Source organism: Bos grunniens, chromosome 8 (genome assembly GCF_055505025.1).
Source record: "Bos grunniens cultivar Pamir isolate PY7600 chromosome 8, Bosgru_T2T1.0, whole genome shotgun sequence".
NCBI classification, from domain to species: domain Eukaryota; kingdom Metazoa; phylum Chordata; class Mammalia; order Artiodactyla; family Bovidae; genus Bos; species Bos grunniens.
Genome location: NC_141172.1, coordinates 69,647,329 through 69,672,230, shown reverse-complemented (window position 1 = coordinate 69,672,230; position 24,902 = coordinate 69,647,329). Strand labels below are relative to the sequence as shown.

Here is a 24,902-nt window from a genome sequence, read left to right as displayed (position 1 = left end):
CCTTTTGTTTCCATCTCCAAACCTGAGCGGTAAAGGATGGGGGGAAAGAGAAGTTTCTCATTGCACCAAGAAGCACTGCTTCCAGGGCTGAAGCTCTGAAAAACCTCTGCCACCTTCTCAGGCCTGGTTGCCCACACCCCGGAAGCAATGCTGGCAGAGGGCAAGCCTTCTACTTGCGGCTTCTGGCAGCTGCACCACAGAGGTGGAAGCCTGGAGTTGGGCTCTGAAGGCTTAAGTTCTACCCTGACTTTTCCAGTGAGGATTTGAGTAGGCTCCACGTGGAAAGGCCCACAAAGCCACTATAACCCTTCAGTTCCATAAATGGAGACGTGGGGCCAACAGAGGTACCCCTGCCTGCCCACTGCTGCTCCCTGGGAGGGGGCTGCCTGTGCAGACCAGGACACACAGCTTCCCAGCAGGAGAATTTCCCTTTTGATGCTAGGGTTCTCCAACCCACAGACAAGATGCCACAGTCCTCAGCTCTCTCCCCGATGCCCGCCTCCAAGAGTTGTCTCCCGGCCAGCCATGGAATCAGGACCTCTGCACAGGGCCACTGCTCTGGTCCACGAGGCCAGGCTCCCTCCTCTCTGTGCTGAGCTATGTTGGCTGGTGAGAGCAGCTCCACCCAAAGGGTCCTGGTTATGCGAGTCCTCTGTCCCTGGGAGGTGGAGGGGGCGATGCAGAGGAGCAGAGGGGCAAAGACAAGTGGGGACAACAGCAGCAGGGTCAGAAGAGGGTGGCAGCATCTCAGACCACAGCCGAGGAGGAGGATGGGGACGCCGAGGAGGCGGCCGAAGAGGACGCCGAGGACGGACTATTCCAGAACAACCAGCGCCGCTTGGGCTGCCGCTTCAGGTGCAGATAGTCCTCCTTCTCGCGCTCCTTCCGGGCCCGCTGGTAGTGGTCTTCCTCCTTCAGGTACCAGACGGGTGGCCACCGGTGTTTCTCGAAATACTGCTGGTTTTCTGGGGCAGAACGGCAGTAGGGCTGGGTGAGGAAGACGCAGGAGGAGGGGCAGAGGGACTCCCACCCCTGCCCCGCTGCCATGGAACATGCCTCTGGTCCTCCTAGGCCCACATGCCAACCCCTGGGGACCAGAAGTGGAAGCCCTGCCTTCACTGAGCCCCCAAAGAGAGTCAGTTGCCCAGGGAGTGGAGCCGACGGTCCACACTGGGGAAAGGCATTTCCACTTGCGTCTTTCTTCAAAGGCAGAGGGAAGATCCTATCAAGGCTTGGAGAATAAAGCAGGCTGCGACAAGGGATGAGGGAGAAATGGTGAGAAGAGCTGTGGGCAAGAAGATGCTCGGCCTGGCTGGGCTGACAGCAGGTGCAGCTGGCAGAGCTGAGGTTCTGAGACGGGAGGTACGGGGGGTGGGGGTATGCAGGAGCTCAGATGGGAGGGAAGGCTAGGCTGAGGGGTTTGGACTTCTTCTGGAAGGTGTGGGGGCTCCACGAAAGTTTGGGACCAGGGAAGTGAGGCAGTTGGAGCCGTGCTTTAGAAAGAAAATGCTAGAAGGGTGACGAGGAGAGAGCAGGAGTGGGAGAACTGGTAGAGTACTGGGGAGGAGGGTCACAGCAAAGCAGACTGTGCCCAGTGAAGACCAACTGGGGGAGGCCAGCCACACCTCTCCCTGGATCCCATGAATCCTGGACCCCTGGATTCCTGTCAGGCCCCAGGACCTGAGACATCAATTAAGCAGAGACCAAGCTGCAGGGACCCCAGAGGATGCCCAGATCTGTGTTGTCCAAGCTGTGACTTGTGCCCATTCCCAGGTTATGAAATTAATGTCATGAGTCGTGAACAGTATTAAAAACAACTGATAAATTTTTCAATATGTGTACTCGGTCACAAGGTAAAATGTAATTCTTGATAAGCTAGAGGGGTGGAATGTGGGGATGGGAGGGAGGCTCAAGAGGCAGGGGATATATGTATAATTATGGCTGATTTGCATTGTTGTTTGGCAGAAACCAACCAACATTGTAAAAATCAACAAACAAAAATGGATTTCTTATTGTGGAGTTTGATCCACAAACATCTAAAAAACACCACCTCTAGTCTGACTGTACCTGTGAAAAGCAGAAGCTCAGAGGGGCAGAGTGAATTGCCCACAGTCTCTGGCAGGCTGGGGCTGGGGGGCCGCCCTCCACACCAGCGCTTTTTCCAGGACCCCCTCCGCTGGGCTGGGTGCATGTTTGCAGGCTACTCCCCACCCACAGGGGTCTTTGGCAGCCTCTGGGCGCCCTGGGGTCAGGTCAGAGGCTTGGACCCAAGGAGAGGGAGGCGACAAATGCCGCTGGGGATGCTCACCTGGGGACATGGCCTTCATGTCTCGGGGGAACTTGCGACACACATTGTTGTAGTTGGTGCAGATGTGGTGAAGACACCAGTCAGCCAACTGGTATGCACAGTGGAACTGGGAACAGACAGGAGCATGTCTGTGCTGGGACCCCTGGGACAAGGTCTGCACACAGATGTCTACTTTTGCCTTCAGAGCCAGAGCTTTGGCGCAGGTGGCCAAAGGCCCTGAGTCACAAAGAACCCACCTCGAGTGGCAAGGCCACACAAAACCACGATGGAATGACATGGATTTGCTCTTTGGCACCATCACCACCACCTCACCCGTGACCTGCCCCCAACAGCCCCAGAAACCCACAGTCCTATGAGGTGGCCTCCTACTGGGTCTGCCCTCCTCAGATCTGACCCCTCGTCCTCCATGCTGGGCCAGAGCAGCCTGCACTAAGGTGCTGACAACCGGGCTTAGAGAGCTGACCTCCCAGGCATATCTGCCATGTTTTAACTTCATAAACTAATCTTTAGAATGTTTGGCACCCTGAGGGCTCGTAGGGGAGATTTTGCTTGCCTGTTCTGGGTGGCTCAGACAGTAAAGAATCTGCCCGCAATGCAGGACACCTGGGTTCAGTCCCTGGGTCAGCAGGATCCCCTTGAGGAGGAAATGGCAACCCACTTCAGTATTCTTGCCTGGAGAATCCCAGAGACAGAGGAGCCTGGCAGGCTAAAGTGCACGGGGTCTCAGAGAGCCAGACATGACTGAGCAACTGACACTGTCACTTGGGAAAATGGAGGAGGAAGTTCATCTTAGATGGAGAGTCCCCAGTGTGCCTTAAATGACCCCAGCCGGCAGCAACCACGTCTATACAGGGCTCTGGTTTCCCTCCCTGGCCCAACGGTTGCCTGAAGTCTCTGTCCCTTCCTGCCACAGCCAGCCTCTTCTCTTGGCATGTTGGGGTGAATCCTCTGGCCTGCAGGATAAGATGGGTCTGCCCACTGGGGGAACCAAGTCTGTCAATGGGTTTCCTTCCTACCCACCACCTCCCAAACCCTCCCCATTTGCTGCCAACAGGCAGAGCCCAGAGCTGAGAATGTTGCAGAGATTCCTTCCCTGTCATCCTACCTGAGCCAGTTCCAGGAACACAAGGACGTCCCCGTCGATGTCCACCATCATCTGGGTTGCTTCCATCAGCCCAGTCACTGTGTACTGCTCTGTGACACACACACAGCCAGGAACGGGCTGAAGAACCACAGGAGTGGACAGGCACTTCTTTATCCCCTCCCCGACCCCAGCAGGGGCCCACAGCAGGGCAAAGAGAGGTCCGGGGCAAGTCCCAACAGGCCAGGAAAGGCCATAGGAGATTTAAGTCTGCTCCTACCAGTGAGGAAACCAGGATTGGAGCAAGACTTTCCCACTGGAGATGAGGTGGGAAGTGAAGGCGGAGACTAGAATAACCTATGAAGCTTTTTAAGCTACATATGTTGCAGCAAGGAGTTATACAGGTGGGGTGAAAGCCCCCACCCCTGAGAATCAGCCATTGATACTGATGGGAGAGGGTATTAAATCTCAAATTTGCTAAGAACTATAGATTAGAACTAAGGATTAAATCAAGTTGTTCATTTTAATTTAAATTTTGTAACAAATTGTGTACTAACCTTGCATTTCATGTTAAGACCTTTCTAGGGAAGAAGTAAACACTTTGAGTTCTGAATTTTAACTGTGTCAGTATAAACTGATAAAGTATTTTATCTTTAAAAGTAATATGTCTCAGCTGAGTCCATGGGAAAAGACCTAGAAACAACAGCCATCCCAATAGCAAAAGCATTGCTAATGCAAATACTGTAGCCTTGAAATCCCATTTCCAACTACAGGAAGCCAAGACTTCTTAGAGAAATGGCTGATACGGGTATGGGGCAGGAAATGTACACAATGAACCTGGCACATCTTGTCATTCCAGAGCATCGAAAGCTCTTCTAGAGACTCTGCAGCCAACTTGAGAAGACTTCTACAGGTTAAAGGAACAGCAGAGTATCTGAGTTTCCATAAAGCTAATTGCAATTATTTAAAACCGATAGCTGGAATCAAGATTGCCGGGAGAAACATCAGTAACCTCAGATATGCAGAGGGCACCATCTTTATGGCAGAAAGTGAAGAACTAAAGAACCTCTTGATGAAAGTGAAAGAGGAAAGTGAAAAAGTTGGCTTAAAACTCAACATTCAGAAAACTAAGATCATGGCATCCGGTCCCATCACTTCATGGCAAATAGATGGGGAAACAATGGAAATACTGAGAGACTTTATTTTGGGGGGCTCCAAAATCACTGCAGATAGTGACTGATGCCGTGAAATTAAAAGATGTTTGCTCCTTGAAAGAAAAGCTATGACCAACCTAGACAGCATATTAAAAAGCAGAGACATTACTCTACCAACAAAAGTCCATCTAGTCAAAGCTATGGTTTTTCCAGTAGTCATGTATGGATGTGAGAGTTGGACTATAAAGAAGGCTGAGTGCTAAAGAATTGATGCTTTTCAATTGTGGTGTTGGAGAAGACTCTTGAGAGTCCCCTGGACTGCAAGGAGATCCAACCAGTCAATCTTAAAGGAAATCAGTCCTGAATATTCATTGGAAGGACGGATGCTGAATCTGAGACTCCAATACTTTGGCCACCTGATGTGAAGAACCGACTCATTTGAAAAGATCCTGATGCTGGGAAAGATTGAAGGCAGGAGAAGGGGACGACAGAGGACAAGATGGGTGGATGACATCACTGACGTGATGGACATGAGTTTGAGTAGGCTTCAGAAGTTGGTGATGGACAGGGATGCCTGGCATGCTGCAGTCCATAGGGTCACAAAGAGTTGAACACGACTGAGCAACTGACCTGAACTAAAAACCAATAGAGTATGTTCAAGTCCAAAAATTCATAATCATATGTAATATTAATAACAAAAAATCAACTGGTCACTCTCAAAAGATGATAGCAAACAAATGTGTGTCTTGAAAACTGGTAAACAGGGACTTCCCTGATGGTCCAGTGGCCAAAACTCTACACTTCCAATGCAGGGGACCAGGTTCAACCCCTGGAAAGGGAGCTAGATCCCACATGCCGCAACTAAAGATCCTTCATGCCAGCACTAAGACTCCACTGCAGCCAAATAAGTACATAAATATAAGAGAAAAGAAAAACAACTGGTGAGTTAAAATACCACATATTCACCTGCCTTTCCTACATGAACTATTCTACTGGGAAATCAAACCATAGGTGAGGGAAAGTTTCCCTCCTTTTGAAAGTATTCTAACAGATTAAAAAAAAAAAAAAAAAAGACCGAACTGGAATATTACCATTTCACAACACTTAATAAATGAATGGATCCAGGCAATAAAATTCAAAGGCTGCTAACACCACAAAAAGCGAGAAAAACAGATGATCTATGTTTCTTGATGAAAAACAGAAACAGCCTACAAAATGTAGTCTCACCAAAAGAAGACTGGATCTAATCTAGCCTCTAGACCTGAAGGCCAGTTGATAAGACGGAAACATGGTGGACTACAGAAAGGCGATCAGTAAAAAAATCTAGGTTCCCTGGATCAGAGGGTTTTTCCAACATATCCCAAGGGAAAGTTCTGTTTTTGTTTTTAACAGACAAGGAACTTACAGATTAAAAAAACCTTAAAAGATATATAAAAAATAAAATCATGCTATAGTGTTTCAGGATGCACACTTGGATGATATAACTATGAAGAAGAGTAAGGAAGAGCAGTTATAAAATCTTAGAGCAATAGGCAGAACGGTTACTTCGGGGTGGGGAGGGCCTATGGTTGAGAGGGACAGACTGGGGGCTCTGGTGTGGCGAGCAAGGGCCACTTGGTTTGTAATAATTTATCAAGATGAACACATATTACATGCTTTATGTGCAATATTTAACATTTTAAAAATTAAGCTTAAATTAATAACTTCATAGTAAGCTTATATCACAAAACATGTCACTTATTATACAACACTTGGCATTTTCCACTGTTCCTTGGCAAGGTACATAGAAACATATTTTTTAAATGTGTTTTTTAGCGATTATGAAGCATTTCCCAGGAAAGGCCATTCAAGGTTATTTTCTATAAGCCTTTCCATGCAGCAGTGAGAGGTAACATTATTAATGGCTACCTTGCAAAAGCCATCCACGTGTGCTTAACCAGTGTGCCTGTTTGACTTGTCTCTGATTGCTTGCTATGATGAAACAAACTTAAAGAAACACCTGAATACACTTTTTTTTCATTTGGGCCATTTCTGTGTAGCAAATCTTTCAAAAGTTATTTAGTCTAAGAGTTTTGGACTGTTTTCTGTGTTCTGGGAATGCTGCACCACTTTTTCAAATTGTTGTAGCTGTGACCTTATTTATTTTTTATTTATTTATTGGTTGAACCACTCAGCATGCAGGATCTTAGTTCCCTGACCAGGGATCAAACCCATACCCCCTGCAGTGGAAGTGCAGCCTTAACCACCAGACCACCAGGGAATTCTGCAGTTGAAATCTTTAGAAGCCTCTTACTCCCTGCCCTAAAGCCCTCAGTGTCCCCTGGCCTGCCTCTGCAGGCTCAGCTCTTAATATTTGATTCTGGTCAATCATTTCCACCTCTTCCAGGGACCAAGCGCCACCTTTCAACTCATTTCTCATCATAGGATCGCTGCTTCCCTCATAGCCAAGTCCTAATCTTGATCATCTGCCAAGGGCCACAGCAGCTCTGACACCAGGTCCTTCCCTGAACCTCAACTCAGTATCTGAGGCCTTGCTCTCTGCTGCCGACCCACCCAAGGACATTAACCTGGACATCAATGCCAGTACAGGTACCAACACCAACATCAATGGAACACACATGCTGACTCCAGCTCAGGAGCACCACCTGTCGGCGGGCACCACAGGCTCCACATGACTTCTCATCTGCACTGCACCATCTCTCCTCCTGCCCTGGCACCCCAAGCGCTGCTCCTTGGTCTCCCTCCTGCCCCAGCCCCTGCTCCACCCAAGCCTCTGGGGTTGGTCCATCCTGAAACCTGAGCTCTAGCTCACAGGATCTTCCAGGAATCAAAGAATTAGGAGTGACCAACAATTAGGTCAATGTTTACTGTGTTTCTAGAAGAAAGAGAAAGGGAAGGTGGAAGAGAAGAAGGAAATGAGAAAGGGGAAGAAAAACGAAAGGAAGGAGGAGGAGATGCAAGGGTAGGAATGAGGAATGGTGTTCTGTTCTTTCTGGCTTCTTAAGCTTGCCTAAGTGTGGCCAAGCTGAGAACCTCGAGCCCTGGCATCTACTGGTGCCCACTTGCTGCACTGCAATAACCTCTAGAGAGACCTATAAGGTGACCCCACCAAGCATCCCTCTCACACATTTCCTTACATCCACGTCCTCACCACAACCCCAATACGCACCGACGTATCTCACGCTATGTAAACGTATCCCCTTGGTGCTGGCGGCCTGTCCCCTAGGAGGAGACAGGTGAGAGAAGAAATCACGACTCCCAGGGGGTCCCCTGACTCCTCCTCCTCCCTGGAGGCCCCTCCCCTGGGCTTAGCTACCTGTGAGGGCGACCAAGTGTGGCAGGCAGAGGCGGTTGGCCAGGATGATGAGTTTCATGTCGTCCAGGTCGGGGCTGGAGGTGAACATGCCAGTGTACAGGTACTCCAGCACAGCCCGCATGCAGCTCTTGCTTGTGAAAGGAAATACCACCTGCGGGTGGGAAGGAATGGAGCAGGCTGCAGCAAGGTCCAGCTTTAGGGAAAGAGCAGCAGTTCTGAAGAACTCAGAAGGCCCTGGCCTGGACAGTTGGTCTCCCATAGACAGGCTGCCACCCCTCTGCGGTCCCTGGACCTGCTCAGAACACCTCCTTCCCCAAAGGCTAATCTCCCACACCAACAGCCTGCAATGAACCCATCTGCTGAGCACCTGTGAGCAGGGCTCCAACAGCTTTTAAAAGGACCTGGACTCGCGTTAGCATCTTTCTGGTTTGGAGGAAGCATGAAGGAGTCCTTCCAGTCACCTGCACCTGGCCCCACTCTATCCTTCGGGGAGCAGTGCAAGTGGGATGTGGATGAACGGAGCGAACACCAGCTGGTCTCTCTGGGCTGCTCAAAGCTACAGCTCTGGGCCTCTGGGATCTCTCCAGAGCGGGACCAACACAAAAACTGCTTTCTCATCAGCCGCCAGCCTCTCCAGGCTGCACTGGGAATTGGCTGGAACTTTACAGCTGCTTCTGTGACTCTGGAGAGTTCCCATCTCACACGTTGCACATCTCAACCCACTCATGCTTCAGGGAGCAGAGACAACTCAAATCTCGAACTCTCCGCTTCACTTCCCAGAAGGACTCCCTTTCCAGTGTGTGCTAAGTCGCTTAAGTCATGTCCGACTCTGTGTGACCCTATGGACTGTAGCCCGCCAGTCTCCTCTTTCCATGGGATTCTCCAGGTAAGAATACTGGAAAGGGGTGCCCTTCCCTCCTCCAAAGGATCTTCCTGACTCAGAAACCTTAGGAAATGCCTTCTCTGGGTTACAGGATGCTATGCTCTAACATTCTTTGTTCAGCTTTTCATTCAAGTGTTTGCTGAGCACTGACTAAGGGACCAGAGCTAAGAAGGGTACTCAGGAGAAATAAAAGACCTTATCCGCATACTCAAGGGAAACTTCAGATCAGCTGGAGAAACTTGGTGTGGACCCTTGGAACTTTAAGTAGATTCACAAAGGAAGACACTGTTAACTACAAGGCTGAGGGATGGACAGTCAGTGTCAGAGTTCAGAGAAGGGTAGAAAGGAGGTCAGACTTGAACCCCAGTCTTGATTTGGCTAGAACTCCCACTGACTCCTGATGTTTCCTCTTAGTAATTCTCTACCCACTGACTCCCTACCATACACCTTGACTATAAACCCCACTTGATTATGCTCAACTAAGAATTAAAACCAGTTCTATACTGAGGTCTCTTTTCCCCTATTGCAATAGTTTCTGAATAAAAATCTGTTCTTACTGCTTTAAGAAAAAAGTTTTTTCTCAACTATAGAGCTAGGATGTGACCATAATTGCCCATCTTGGTATACTGCAAAGTCCTTGGCTATAGGAGCCATCTCATAAACTTCTCTTGGGCCCATCACTTGGTGGTTTGTACAGAGTCAAGGCTGAAGGAAGCACCATGAAGTGACAGATGCCTCAGATGGAAAGGGAGTAAGCCTCTCTCCCTCCCAGCTGTTTCCATCCTAGCCTTACCTCCCTGGTGAAACTCTCCACAAGTGACCCCCGCAAACATGGCAGCCATCCAGTCACAGCTAGAAATCAACAGGGGCTTGTGGGCACTGATGGTGCCATCATCCAGGATGAAGGTCACATCTGTTGGGTGAGAGAAGATGCATCACGTGAGGATGGGGTGAAAGAATATGGGACAACCAACCCCACAGGTCGACACTGCTCCCAGATGACTGCTTCCTCCTGAAGCCACAGTCTGTGAGCACCACATGACCCAATCTCAAGCTGGGGGCTCTAGGTTTCAGGAGCAGAGCCACGGTATCTCCAGGACATCAGTGGCTGAGATGACTCAGAATGCTACTCGGACCAACCCAGATTCTGCAGAAGGCTCCTGGAGGGAAGTCCCCTGCCTTTGGGACCCCAGCTGCTAAAGCCTGTTTCATACGTGAGAAGGTGCCTTTGGCCAAGCACTCCTTAACCCGGTTTGTCTGGTGGACATGGAAGGCCTTGGTGGTCTCCTGGTTCATGAAGGCCTCGTTGTTGAGGATGTTGGCCACCATCATGCACAGATCAAAGACCTCAAGCAGCTCAGCGATGTGGGCGATGTGCATGAGGTCTCGCTCGTTCTCGTCCAGCTCCCCTGTGTACAGGTACTTGAGAACAGCCCGGAACGGCCCTGGCTGGATGGAGTTGTCCATTTTCACCACCACCATCAGCCGGGATTTATAAGTCAGTGGGTCTTCTGTCATCTCTTCCTGGATGCTCACAAAAGCTCGGCTCCAGGAAGACAGCACTCGACCCCACCCAGGCAGGTACCCTGTCCCATTGCCCCGTAAGATCCCGTCGCTGGTGGATGCCTGGAGCCCAGCGTGCCCAGAGCCCCCACCCTCCTCCACACTCTCACACACATCAAAGCTGGCTGCCTGGAGCAGGAAGTCCCGGCCATGGTGGTGGTGGTGATGGTGGTGGTGGTGATCAGGGTGACCCCGGTGGTCCTCTGAGCGGGGACCCTCTGACCCGGAGGGTCCCCCCAGCTCCCCCTCACTCAGGTCCATGAGGAACCGGTCGTAGAACTTGGAGGAGGATGTGGAGAGGTAGATATTGTGCGCGGAGATGCGCACCCGCTCCCGAAGCACAAGGATGACGTCTGCACACAGTGGGTCCTCCAGGAGGTGGGCAGGGCACTCCTCGCTGCTGGAGGGGGGGTCGGGCACCACAATGAGCGGGGGCGGCGGCTTGGGGGGCAGGAAAGGCGCCTGCAGCAGGGGCCGCTGCACATTGCGGAGGTGGGACTTCCAGAACTGCAGGTGCCGGCGGGAGATAAGCGCTGCCCGGATGGCGTTGTCGAACACATCCTTGATACCGAACTGCGCCACCACGCTCGTCTCGTAGTAGGGGATACCCATCTCTTTGGCCACCTCTTGGCCCTTCTCCAGGGGAAGGATCTCATTGGGCTTGATGGCCTGGCACGTTCAAGAAGGGAAGCCAAATTCATGTCGGTGGCGGAGGAGTTGGGGGCAGGGAGATGCATTCCCCCGATCCTGTGTGTTTTTCACCTGACTGGGGGCATCCCTGCTGAGGATCTGGGTCTAAGCCCCGTTCCTGCCCTGCTCATTTCCACTCCCTTTCTCCTCTGTTTGGCCAGATCCCTTCTTCTTCCAGGAAGCCCTCCATTGTCTATGGGAGGCCTGGGTGATCTCCCCGGCTCAAAGTAATGGGAGGGCTGACTACCTCTCTGGCAATTAGCATGCTGGTTTTTAACATATTCACCTATCCAGTTCATCTCCCAGCAAGATTATAAGCTCCTTTCATACAAAGATTACCTCTCCTTCTCTCCTCATGATGCTTAGCTCAGTATTATCCACTCAGTGTGTAATGGATGGATGGATGAAAGAATGATCATTCTTACTGGCTCCCTATGTGAGTCTGCTTCAAATGGAGAGAGAGAAGTGAGGCTCTGTGCATTCTCTCAGGGCTGAGCAGGGAGTTGAGAGACACACAACTTCCCCCCACTTCCTCTTCCCCTTCCTCATCTGCCACCTTTCCCTCCCTAGGCACCCTCCCTAGGCAAGGGTCTCCTGGCCCTATTGACAGCATCCAGGTCAGCGTAACGCAGGTCCAGTTGGCAGCCCAGCAAGATGACAGGTGCTCGGGGACAAAGGGCTTGATTTCTGGGAACCACATGGTCTTGAAATGGTGGAGGGAGTTGGGGTTGGCAATGGAGAAGCACAGAACCACCACATCAGATCTGGGGTGGGAGAGAGTGAGGTTATAGGCAGAAAAAGCTAGTGATAGGTTCCCTGCTGCTGGAACAAGGGAGAGCACATACCCAACGGCACCCCTACACTGCAGTCCCACAACTGTCATATGGATCGGCTCACGTGATCTTCCCCAAAACATTTAATCATAGCACCTATTTCTGTACCCCCAAGTTAGCACTTGAGAGCTTTCAAAGATTCTTGGGTTGACCTCACAGCTCTCTTGAGATTTAGACATGACCACTTTTACCATCTCATCTGAGAAAACTCATCTCAGAACAGCCTTCCTAATTGCTCAAAGTCCCAGCGTTACTGGTTAACAGGGGAGAACTGAAACCAGGCCTTCCTCAAAGTCCCAGTGTTACTGGTTAACAGGGGAGAACTGAAACCAGGCCGCCCGACTGCAAAGCCGGCTCCCTGCCCACCCAGGCTGCCTTCCCGTCAAGGGTCTCCCAGGGCTCTTTTCTCCACTCCTTCCTCCCAGTTTCACAGAGTGAAACTCCTTCCACTCAGTTTCACAGAGTGTCCTCATACCTCGGGGAAAAACCCCATCCACTTGGCTCCCTGAGGCAGCGGGGGCCTTCCCTACCTCCCATAAGCAAAGCGCCGGTCTTTGTGGTGGTCTCCGAAGGTGTCCCAGAGGCGGAGAGACACGCTCACATCGTCCACCACGTCTCGGGAACGTTCCAGCACCTGGAAGGGGTGGGGGAAGGGGGTGGGACAGGGAGAGGGGAGGGAAGCGAAGGCAATGGTTCCTGGGGGCCCTGCATGCCGAGTCGGGGTGGGGTCAGCTCACTCCTGGGTCCCACAGCATGGGGGCTGGAGGGACAACTAGTGTCTCCCTCTGTGTATCCTAGAACACCTGAGTCCCCTAACAAGAGCTGGCCAGGACAGAAGAGACTCCAGAGGGCAGACCGTCACGGGAGTGATGCGATCTCCCAAGGAGCCCATCCTTGTTCCCAGCTGTACCTGCCAATCAGATGTTTCCCAGCCTTGGGTCTTCTGGTATCATTAGCCAGCACTTTCTTTTCTCCCAGCAGCTCTCATCTCTCCAAAGCACCACCCCTTTCCCAGCTCCAGGGCTTCCCATTACTGGGGGCTATGTTACACAAGATGCCCCAGGCTTCTGCTCAGACAAACACAAAGGGCTGAGGACCCCTCCCCTGGGGTGGGCTCCCCTCAGGCCTCTCCCAGGGATCTGTGCTCTTCAGCTGCCTCTACTCAAACTTTAAAGGGCTTCTGTGAACTCAGCATAGGGCCCCTCTGGAGAGATCCCATAGACTTACAAACGTAAGAGAGGCCATAGACTTACAAACTTACCTCTTGGCATACCCGATACTGGTCAATGGCCCAAACCGTGGGCACGTGGGTGGCAAGCAGCTGGTACTGGGTGAGGGTGGCATTGCAGGCCCGGGCACAGATAAGCCTGGTCTTGCCCACAGCGTTGTCCCCCACCACCACGCACTTGATGGTCTCTACGTTTGGCCTTTCATAATCCATGTCAGAATCCATTAATTGGGACCTGAGGGAGAGAAGAGAAGCAGTCAAGACAACTTCCCACACCAGCCCCTGAGGGCCAGGGCCAGCAGCTCTTCTCTGCCGGGGCTGCCCCCTCTCTGAGCATTTGAGCAGAGAGGAGGACAAGGGAGTGGGTAGCTTTCCGGGCCCAGGCTCCACAGGGGCCCGAGGAGACAGGAGTCCCTTCAGGCTGAGAGGCACAGCTCCACTGGGTGAATCTCTGGTCTTCCTCCTGTTGTCTCCATCCTCCAGCAGCAGGGCTTCTGGTTGGGGAATGCCAGAGAGAGATCCCAAGGCGGAGTCTGCTCGGGGGCTGGTCCCCACTCTCCTGGGAAGAGAGGTGTCTGCCTAGGAAGCCCATTTATCATCTGCTCTCCTCCTCCAGTTTTGTCTTAATTTTATTTCCTCTTCAGGTCCCACTCCAGCTCATAGCTACACCCCTTCCCCACAGTATATGGTGATGTATTTTACAACTTAGAAAAATTCTGTATCCCTAAAACACGTAGTGTTTCTTTTGTGGAAAAAATATTTATGAGTGAGATTGTATGATATTGTGGCAGGAGGTTGGGTGGAGGACAGTAGAGAAGTACCAGTGAGTATAAATTTCATATTTTGTACCCAGCACATAGCTCAACACTTAGATATTGTTCAATTAAAAAAGAAAGAAAGAAATCACCTAGACCTGCATTCTGGTTTCATCTCTATTAGTAAAGAGCTACACGCACTCAGAGAGGCAGGTTTCCTCTCAGATTCCTCCTCTGTGAAGTAAAGTTTTCTACATTATGATCTTGAGTTTTTTTCCTAGCTCCTGCTTTCTGATTTTAAATGTAGTATCTCCTGTAAATGTGTGATTGCAGAAATCCTCTGGTTCGGGAGTCTGAAGAACAGAGTGTCACCTAAACATAAGTGTGTCATGGCTGTGAGATTCCTATACTGATGCCCCAATATGTTTTTGGCCAGATACTAAAGCAGCCTAACTTCAGCCATGAAGTACAAATATTGCAGATATTTCAAACACTGCAATGCCTCTGTGATGCACAACGCCCCATGTCATTTCTCCTGCTTATTGGCAATGCCTCATCATTGTTGTATAAATATGCATACCCTGTTGCATTCCCCATTTATTTCTAGTTCTCATCCCTATGATTTACAGCCATCAGGACTTGGCGAAAAGAGGAATGAGAAGGAAAATACATTATTCTTAGCTTGTGAGGTTTACTAAAAGATTCTTACTCCTTGGAAGGAAAGTTATGACCAACCTAGACAGTGTATTAAAAAGCAGAGACATTACTTTGCCAACAAAGGTCCGTCTAGTCAAGGCTATGGTTATTCCAGTGGTCATGTATGGATGTGAGAGTTGGACTATAAAGAAAGCTGAGCGCCGAAGAATTGATGCTTTGAACTGTGGTGTTGGAGAAGACTCTTGGGAGTCCCATGGATTGCAAGGGGATCCAACCGGTCCATCCTAAAGGAGATCAATCCTGGGTGTTCATTGGAAGGACTGATATTGAAGCTGAAACTCCAATACTTTGGCCACCTGATGCGAAGAAATGACTCATCTGAAAAGACCCTGATGCTTGGAAAGATTGAGGGCAGGAGGAGAAGGGGACAACAGAGGATGAGATGGTTGGATGGCATCACCGACTCAATGGACATGGGTTTGGGTGGACTCTGGGAGTTGGTGATGGACAGGGAGGCCTGGTGTGCTGAAGTTCATGGGGTCACAAAGAGTCAGACAGAACTGAGCGACTGAACCGAACTGAACTGAACTGTGAGGTTTACAGAGGGAGAAGGCAGGCTTGTTAATATTCTGTTCAGGCACTGCTGTGTTATGGGAGACGTTCCCAATCTCTTTCTTTCCTCTTCCTTCCTTCCTGCTCTAGGCTGGATTAGGTGTCGCTCCTTATCCTTCTGTAAGCTTGTGTTCCTATCATTTAATGTGCCAGATTGTTTCCTTTTATTTATTTTATTATTATTGGCTGCACTAGATCTTTGTTGCTGGGCGGGTGGGGGGTTTTCTGTAGTTCTGGCAAGTGGGGGCTACTCTGCGTTGCAGTGCGTGAGCTTCTCACTGCGGTTAGGTGGCTTCTCTGTTGCAGGACACAGGCTCTAGGGGCATGGGCTTCAGTAGTTGCAGCTCCTGGGCTCTAGAGTGTAGGCTAAGCAGTTGTGGCACATGGGTTTAGTTGCTTAGAGGCACTTAGGATCTTCCCAGACCAGGGATCAGACTCATGTCCCCTGCATTGGCAGGCGATTCTTACCCACTGTCCCACCAGCGAAGACCCCACGTTGTTTTCTAAGTTTCCGTTTCTGTGCCTGTATCTCTGACTGGCTGAAGTGCCCTCCTGTTAGGGACTGTGTTCTTAATTATGTTTGTTTCTAGCACAGTGCCTGGCATATCCGGAGGACTTTGTTGAATGAATAAATGAATGAATTTAATTGACCAAACTCTGAATAAAGAAACAATTTAATCAAAGCCTATCTGTTATTTACCTGCATACAATGTATTAATACAGTAGTTGAATCTTTGATCTATTTGAATGACTGTTTCTTAGCTGTTTGGGGCTGAAACACCTCTAAATTTGATTGCCTCCATGTTGAGACTGAGGAGTTTGAGCAAAGAACAGGTGTGGGAAATCCTTTTTCTTTCTTCAAAGCACCCAGACCACAGAGGCTGTTGCTATCTACCTATTAACAGCCACGACTCTTTAGAATGACTCAGTGACCATTTGTGATTCTATTCAATTTCACTCCAAAGAATTTATCCCCGTTTATTTTTTTTTAATATTTATTTATTTGGCAGCATTGGGTCTGACCGGTGGCATGCAGGATCTTTTATTGTGGCACCTGGGCTCAGTAGTTGAGGCTTAGTCACATGTGGGATCTTAGTTCTTTGATCAGGGATGAAACCCATATCCCCTGCATTGGAAGGCAGATTCTTAACCACTGGATCACCAGGCAAGTCCAAATGTATCACTTTTTCATTTCACTGTCTTCTCTTCCACTCTTTCCCTCTAAATTGTTCTATATTTCCAGTCCAGCATGTAAGTAACTTGGAAGCCATCATTTTGTCCTAACAAAGATCTGAAAAAGCAATAAATGAACAACTCTTAGACCCATCAGAGAACTGAGGTCAAAGGGCAAACTTCTATCACAAAAACTGGGGAAACAGTTAAGCTACAGAGAATCACACTTACTAAGCAGACACCTGCAAGAGAAATCCTCCTTTGAATCCAGCATCAAAGTATCAAAAAACTATATGTGTGGATAAGTCTGAAAATTAAAAATACCAAGAAGGTCAGTCTTAGAAGGAATCCCTCTAAGTGAGGAGTTTTACTTCCAGGAGCTCTGCCAGGTTCTCGAAGTGAAGATTTAAAAAAAATCCTGTTGCTTCCGGCAGGGAGGAGGGGGACACTAGCAATTGAATCAGGGTTTAGGAGAAACTTTTTTTTGGTGTTCTTTGGAAGGAATGATGCTAAAGCTGAGACTCCAGTACTTTGGCCACCTCATGCGCAGAGTTCACTCATTGGGAAAGACTGATGCTGGGAGGGATTGGGGGCAGGAGGAGAAGGGGACAACAGAGGATGAGATGGCTGGATGGCATCACCGACTCGATGGACATGAGTTTGGGTGAACTCTGGGAGTTGGTGATGGACAGGGAGGCCTGGCGTGCTGCGATTCATGGGTTCCCAAAGAGTTGGACAGGACTGAGTGACTGAACTGAACTGGACTATACAGTCCATGAAATTCTCCAGGCCAGAATGCTGGAATGGGTAGCCGTTCCCTTCTCCAGGGGATCCTCTTAACCCAAGGATCAAACCCAGGTCTCCCACATTGCAGGTGGATCCTTTACCAGCTGAGCCATCAGAAAAGCCCAAGATTACTGGAGTGGGTAGCCTATCCCTTCTCTAGCAGATCTTCCCGACCCAGGAATTGAACTGTGGTCCCCTGCACTGCAAGTGGATTCTTTACCAGCTGAGCTACCAGAAAGCAATGCAGAGGATGTAGGTTCAATCCCCAGTCAGGGAACTAAGGTCCCATATGCCACGGTGCAACTAAGCCCATGCTGCAACTGCTGACCTCACACACCACAACTTGAGAGTCCATGCACTGCAACAAAAGATCCCATGTGACAAAACTAAGACCTGATGCAACCAAATAAATAGGCAAATATATATTTTAAAAAATGTTTTAAAAAAGACAAGGCAGTGGAACTCACCCAATCAGAACATCAGAGAGGAAAAAGAATGAAATACAGTGAAGATAGCTTCAGGACCTTATGGGACAACATTAAAGGATATTATAGGGCAATACTGCATTATAGGGCTCCAAAAGAGAACTAGAAAGGGGCAGAAAACTTATGTGATTAAATAATGGCTGAAAACTTACCTAATGTGGGGAAGGAATCAGACACCTAGATATAGGAAGATCAGAAAGTTCCAAATAAGGACCTTAAAGAGATCCTTACTGCTGCTGCTGCTGCTGCTGCTGCTGCCTTAAAGAGATCCTTACTAAGACACATTATAATTAAAATGTCAAAAGTTAAAGATAATGGAGAGAATATTAAAAACAGCAAGAGAAAAACAACTTGTTGCCTACAAGGGAACCCCCATAAGGCTATCAACAGACTTTTCAGCACAAAAATGCAAGTCAGAAGGGAGTGGCACAATATATTCAAAATGCTAAAAGGAAAAAAACGTCTAACTAGTAATACTCTTCATAGCAAAGTGATTATTCATAAACAAAACAGTTTTCCAGACAGGTGGCGCTAGTGCTAAAGAACTCACCTGCCAATTCAGGAGACTCAGGAGATGCAGGTTCCAGCCCTGGGTGGGGAAGATCCTCTGGAGGAGGACATGGCAACTCACTCCAGTATTCTTGCCTGGAAAATTCCATGGGCAGAGGAGCCTGGTGGGCTCCAAAAAGTCGGACATGACTGAGCACATTATGGTTATGGTGAGACAAACAAAAGCTAAAGGAGTTAATCACTAAACTGGCCTTAAAACAGATGTTAAAAAAATTTTTTTAAGCTGAAAATAAAAGCCATCAAATAATAACAAGAACAGATATGAAAGAATAAATCTCACTGGAAGGTAAATATTTAGTAACAGTACTGGTTTGATTACCTATAAAGCTAATATGAAGCTTAAAGACAAAAGCAGTAAAAATAACTATGATTACAATAATTAACAAAGGGATATTCAAGATGAAAAGATGTGAAAAGTGACATCAAAAATGTACAATGTTGGGGGTAGGAGACTAAAAATGATGAGCTTTAGAGTGGGATCACACTTGTTATCAACTTAAAATAGACTGTTATAGATATAAGTTGCCATATGTAGGGCTTCCTGGGTAGCTCAGCTGGTAAAGACTCCCCTGCAGTGCAGGAGAGTCTGATTCAATTCCTGGGTTGGGAGGTTCCCCTGGAGAATGGATAGGCTACCTACTTCAGTATTCTGGCTGCTGTTGCTGCTGCTGCTGCTAAGTCACTTCAGTCGTGTCCGACTCTCTGCGACCCCAGAGACGGCAGCCCACCAGGCTCCCCCGTCCCTGGGATTCTCCAGGCAGGAACACTGGAGTGGGTTGCCATTTCCTTCTCCAGTGCATGAAAATGAAAAGTGAAAGTGAAGTCTCTCAGTTGTGTCCGACTCTTAGCGACCCCCTGGACTGCAGCCCACCAGGCTCCTCCGTCCATGGGATTTTCCAGGCAAGAGTTCAGTATTCTTGGGCTTCACAAAACAAAACCTATAGTTAATACACAAAAGATCAATGTCTTTTAAAACCTGAGGATAGTTCCTTAACGTTTGATCCTGTGATCTGATTTTTTGTTTGTTTGCACTAAGTATAATGCTTATTTGTAAAAGTGTGTGTGAGTGTGTGTATGTGTGTGTGAACTGCTTGAGGAGGGAGAGGGAATCTCCTCATGGGCCAGGGTACCTGATTCTTGGTCCACACACTTGACTTTGCTCCAGGGGGTACAAGTCATGGCCACGAGCTTCCTCTCAGGGCACCTGGGTACAGACACAGGGATGATGTAGGGGACCCAACAGGGCCAGCTGGCTGGATGAGGAGGAGGAAGGGGCAAGCTCCTGTCCCAGGTCTCCTGACAAGACAGTGGAGAGGGGACAGGCTTCTGCTGTCTGCAGGTCAGGATCCCCTCAGTCCCCCTCATTGGGTGGGAAAAGGCTCCAGGCTTGTGCCCTGCAGCCCCCGGGCTCCTGCTGAGTGTTCAGAGCTGTCCTTGCAGGGCCTCTGCAAGGCCCACCCTGGCCTCCATGGGCTGCAGGGGGAGTCCTGTGAGGGGAGGCCTCATCTAGGTCAAGGGTCACAAGGGTGTGGGCACAAGCTGAGCTTCATCCTTTAGTCAAGCTTTAAATACGAGGCCCTCTCGTCCTCCACCTGTTGACTCTTCCTACCAACCTCAGCCAACACTGGAGTGTCAGAGGACAGCGAATTACTATTGACCTTCAAGTCCCCAAATAGGAAAGATTCAGGTGCTACTGGGGAACAGGGCTGGGTGTGAGGCCAGTCAAGTTGGCTCAGGGTTTTATGGGAACCTTGAAGGAGCACACTCGTGGCCTCATTATGACTCTGTCTGCTGTCAGCACCTTTGGGCTTTCTAGGCCCCTTCTTGCTTACAAAAATAATTAAAGATTACATTTCGGACTCAATAGGTATAAAGATGAATATAACTGAGATTGAACTCTATGCAAATAGTTTTGTATGATTTCAAGATTTTTTTAAAAATTGGAGTGTAATTGCTTTACAATATTGTATTATTTTCTGCTGTACAATGAAATGAATCAGCTATATGTATACACATAGCCCTCCCTCTTAGACATCCTCAATCCTCCAGGTCATCACAGAGAATGAAGCTGAATTCCCTGTGCTATACAGCAGGTTCCCACTAGTTATTTATTTTACACGTGGCGGTGTGTGTATGTCAATCCCAATCTCTCAGTTCATCCCATCCCTCCCTCCCCCACCTCCGCCCCCATCCCGTGTCCAGATGTGTGTCCTCTACATCTGTGTCTCTCCTCCTGCCCTGCAATAGGTTCATCTGTACCATTTCTCTAGATTCTACATATATACTGAAAAATTTTTCATGGGCCACTGATGGGATCATGGGCCCTAACCTGCAGCCTGCTGTGCCCAGTGGAGAAGCTAGCTTGGCCTAAGGGGAAATGTGTTGAAGAGGTGTGGGGATGGACAGGGCAAGGGGCAGTGTGGGGCCACACAGTCGGATGAGGAGGGGCTCTGCAGCCTCAGAAGACCCCACCAGCATGGGAAAGCCTGGGGGCGGTTGGGGCTCTATAGGAAGAGGGGAGAAAATGGGGTACAGGGAAGCTCAGGAGTTTCCCTGGTGGCTCAGATGGTAAAGAGTCTGTCTGCCACACGGGAGACCCAGGTTTCACCCCTGGGTGGGGAAAATCCCCTGAGAAGGGAATGATCCCCTGATCCCCTGGAGAAGGCAGTGGCTACCCACTCCAGTATTCTTGCCTGGAGAATCCCATGGATAGAGGATCCTGGCAGGCTACAGTCCATGGGGTCGCAAACAGTTGGACATGACTTAGTGACTAAACAACAACAATCAATATAAAATACTGCTGGACTTTTTTTTCTTAAATATTGTCTTTGAAATTCAGAACGTATTTTTCACTTGCAACACATCTTGATTCAGAGAAGCTGTTTGAAGTGCTCCATTCCCATAAGGACCTGGTGATTACTCTATTGAACAGCACCACCTGGGCCTCTAGAACTTAGAGAAGGAAGTCCTAATTCCTGTTCTCAACGAGCTCGTAGTCCTTAAGAGACACAAAGAGGCACAGAACAAATACAGTGATGAGGGAAGAGCCTTCAAACAAAGCCCATGCCATTGGGCCCTGGCGGGAAAACAAGAGGAAAAATGGTCCGACCTGTAGAGAGTCACAGTGACCCAAAGGAAGGGGGTTCTGTGATCTGGAACTGAGCTGAAGACTTGGAAGAGCTGTCACAACCCGGGACCCCATGTCCCTAGGCTTGACCTTCACCTCCTGGGCTTTCCTCCTTCAGTGACCTCAGTCTTCCTTGCAGGATCTGTCTCTCTCATCTAATTCATATTTATTAATAATGAAAGATGCTCTTAAAAAAACCCAACCTTTAAAACCTTTCCTTAATAATGTGTTATGATGATGACACTTCCTATTAATGATAAAAAACTAACTCTTCAATAATGATGATACAGCAACGAGGATGACTTCTGAAAAAGAATGATGTTTCTTCCTTATGCTCTTCTTATTGGATAATTAAAAATAGGTGGATCAATCAATTAATTGTAATATATGAAACCAGAAGAGTACTGCAAAAATATGAGAAAAAATTTCTTACCACTTTGGAGAGGGGAAGAACTTCAATATGACAACAAATTATAAAACTTGCCTAAAGGATGTATAAAAATTAAGAAAGCCAAAGGGAAGGAATCATAACAAAGATAAAAACAAACTAGAAAAAAAGTACTCAGAACACAAATCACACTTAGAAATGTAACTTCCTTAATCTGTAAGGATTCATAATGAACCGAAAGAAGATCAACGCGAAAATGGTAGACATGAACATTATAAAACAATTAGACCAACAGACATCTATTGAATACTCCAGTCAAGAACAAAATACATTCTTCTCAAGTGTGCATGGAACATTCTCCAGAATAAACCATATGCTGCGGCTAAGTCACTTCAGTTATGTCCGACTCTGTGCGACCCCATAGACGGCAGCCCACCAGGCTCCCCTGTCCCTGGATTCTCCAGGCAAGAACACTGGAGTGGGTTGCCATTTCCTTCTCCAATGTATGAAAGTGAAAAGTGAAAGTGAAGTTGCTCAGTCCTGTCCGACTCTTAGCGACCCCACGGACTGCAGCCTACCAGGCTCCTCCATCCATGGGATTTTCCAGGCAAGAGTACTGGAGTGGGGTGCCATTGCCTTCTCCAAATAAACCATATACTAGCTCATAAAACAAATATCAATATATTTAAAAGGAGAGCCATAATAGAACACATACCCTCCCACCACAATGGAATGAAATTAGAAATCACAAACAGGAAGGGATTGGGGAACTTCACAGCTATGATAAAATTTAAACAAGACACTTTCAAATAACCAGTTAGTCAAAGAAGATATCAAAAAAGAAATTGTTAAACATTTTGAGATAAATGAAACTGAAGATACCGTATACCAAAACTTATGGGATATAGCTAAAGCAGCTGAAAACTTAGAAAGAAATTTATGCCTATAAATGACTGCATTAAGGAAGAAGAAAAATCTCAAATCAATAACCTAATACTATTCAGTGACACACTAGAAAATGAAGAACATACTAAAGGTAAAGCAAAGAGAGGAAGGAAATAGTACAGATTAGAACAGAAAGTAATGAAACTAAAGCTAGAAAAACAACAGAGTCCGTGCTGATGAACGTGTGATGGATCTTGTGAGGCCCTGGCCCTTCTGCTTGCCCAGGACTGCAGTAGAAACAGGAAAAGGCCGTTCTGGTCCCACCTTCTGCCCCAAGAGGAAGTGGTGAAGGAGGGAGATCAGGTTCATGGAGGGGAAGGGAGCCAGCTGTGGTAGACTGGCTGCTCTAAGAGATGTTATGTTACTTATTACCTGTCTTGTTTTCACTAGCTGTCAATATATTCCTGAAACCTAAAGCAGGCAGCACAGAGCGGGTGCTCCTATGGTTGTTGAATGATTGAATAAAGGCTGCATGTATGCCACTGTGTGGTTATTATAATATTTAGTAATAAGCCTCCTAAAACTAAAAATTTCTGATTTTTTCAAAATTATTACATTGAATATATTTGAAAATAAAACCATATATGTTTTCTGATGACGTTAGTAGGTGACTTTCTAGAAGAGTAGAATCTGGGTCAACCCACCAAACATATTTTGTACTTGTAAATATACAAGTGTATTTTTACTGTAACCCAGCCTCACACACACACTTGGGCACAGGTGCGTCCAGCTTTGGTTCCTGGAATTCAGTAGCTTTGATCTGAGGTTGTGGGTCTTTCTTTGTTTTATTTTTCCTAACTGTGAAAAAAAAATTTCATATGATCCATTTATTTATTTATATTTTTGGCTGCGGTAGGTCTTCATTGCTGCACGTGGGCTTGTTCTAGTTGCAGTGAGCAGGGGCTGCTCTTCAGTGCAGTGCCCAGGTTTCTCATTGCAGCGGCTTCTCTTGTTACGGAGCGTGGGCGCCAGGCACGCGGCCTCAGTAGTTCCAGCCCTTGGGCTCATTAGTTGCAGTTCGAGGGCTCTAGAGCTCTGGCTCAGTAGTTGTGGTGCGTGGGCTTAGTCGTTCCACAGCATGTGAGATCTTCCTGCACCAGAGATGGAACCTGTGTCCCCTGCATTGGCAGGCAGATTCTTATCCTTTGTGCTCCCAGGGAAGTCCTAAATTAAGTTTTAAGAAAAGAATGAGGTTGCATCCTAGTTTCATGTAGAAATTCTTGTCATTGTGGATACAGCCTCCTGTTTTGAGATGGTTTCAAAAAGTCAAAATTGGTACTTAATTTTATCTTTTCACCTTCCCTGGAGACTATCGCATGCTTTCATTTCCTTATTTAGACTACTGATAATGGTGCAAAGCATCTCCGCACTTGTGGAATAACTATTCTTCTGTTTTCCTAAGTGCCCTCATATATATTCCTCATTTGAGTCCCATATATCCTGGGATGGAGTGCCTGTCCTGATGGGGTGGGTGGGAAAGGACTACTGGGGCAGAAGAGACTGTGTGGGGTGCTGGGAGTGTTCTGTGTCTTGACTGGGTGATGGCTACTCAGCTGCATACAGTTATCAAAGCTGGAGCAGATACTTAAGAAGTGAGGATTACTGCAGGGAATGGTCTGTAAAAATAGAAACTATCAAAAGGAATCAACACAAAATTGTAGGGCTGAAAAGTCAAACAGCTGAAGTGAAAAATCCACACTACACGTGTTTAACTGTGCAATTGACCGGTAGAAGAAAGGATCGGTGAGCTTGACGATAGGACAAAAGAACACAGGACAGATAGCCTCTGCATGTGCATTTCCTAAAGAAAGCGGAGTCCCTGGTTTATCTCTTCTTCTAGACAGGGAAACAGTTGGAGATCCCTTTGAAGAGTTTGTTGATATTATCAAACAATACAAGAAATAGCTACATTATCCACTAGCTAGAAGAGACTCGTATATTCATGAATCCATGACCTAAATACATAACTTTATATAAAAAGAAGCATGTGTGTACTTTCCTCCCCCTCCTTGCAGTCTCCTCTGGAGAAGCTGTGAGTGGCACAGGGACAGGGGTGTATGTTCTTGCTGGGTCATTCACTCCTTCCTTCCCCTCTTTGTTCCTGCATGAGTGTGTCTCCTGCTGTGACTCAAGATTTCCAGGCACCAGGTTTCTTGGAGACTAGAATTCAGCCCCTCCTCCGTCCATCTCCTCCCTGCCCTTCCCCTGGGAAAGGGGCCCCAGCTGGGCCTGACTGCCCACAGCCTGCCCCAGTGGTGTCTCGGGTTGCACCTGGGCCTGCTAGGCTCCTGGAGGTGCAGACTGGCTGTGACAGCTGTCGGGAAGGTATCTTGCTTGCTGGGGTCCTC

At 48.1% G+C, this 24,902-nt stretch overlaps 1 pseudogene across 1 annotated transcript; it reads right to left on the bottom strand.

Annotated features, from left to right (window-relative positions):
• Window positions 1-664: 664 nt before the first annotated feature.
• LOC147367365 (rho-related BTB domain-containing protein 2-like) lies at window positions 665-13,296 on the bottom strand (annotated as a pseudogene). The gene is made up of 9 exons (XR_015170032.1): window positions 13,090-13,296; window positions 12,359-12,462; window positions 11,568-11,759; window positions 9,957-10,974; window positions 9,536-9,655; window positions 7,860-8,010; window positions 3,414-3,502; window positions 2,309-2,414; window positions 665-965 (listed from the first exon to the last, which is right to left on the bottom strand). The product of XR_015170032.1 is annotated as a rho-related BTB domain-containing protein 2-like (transcript).
• Window positions 13,297-24,902: the final 11,606 nt, after the last annotated feature.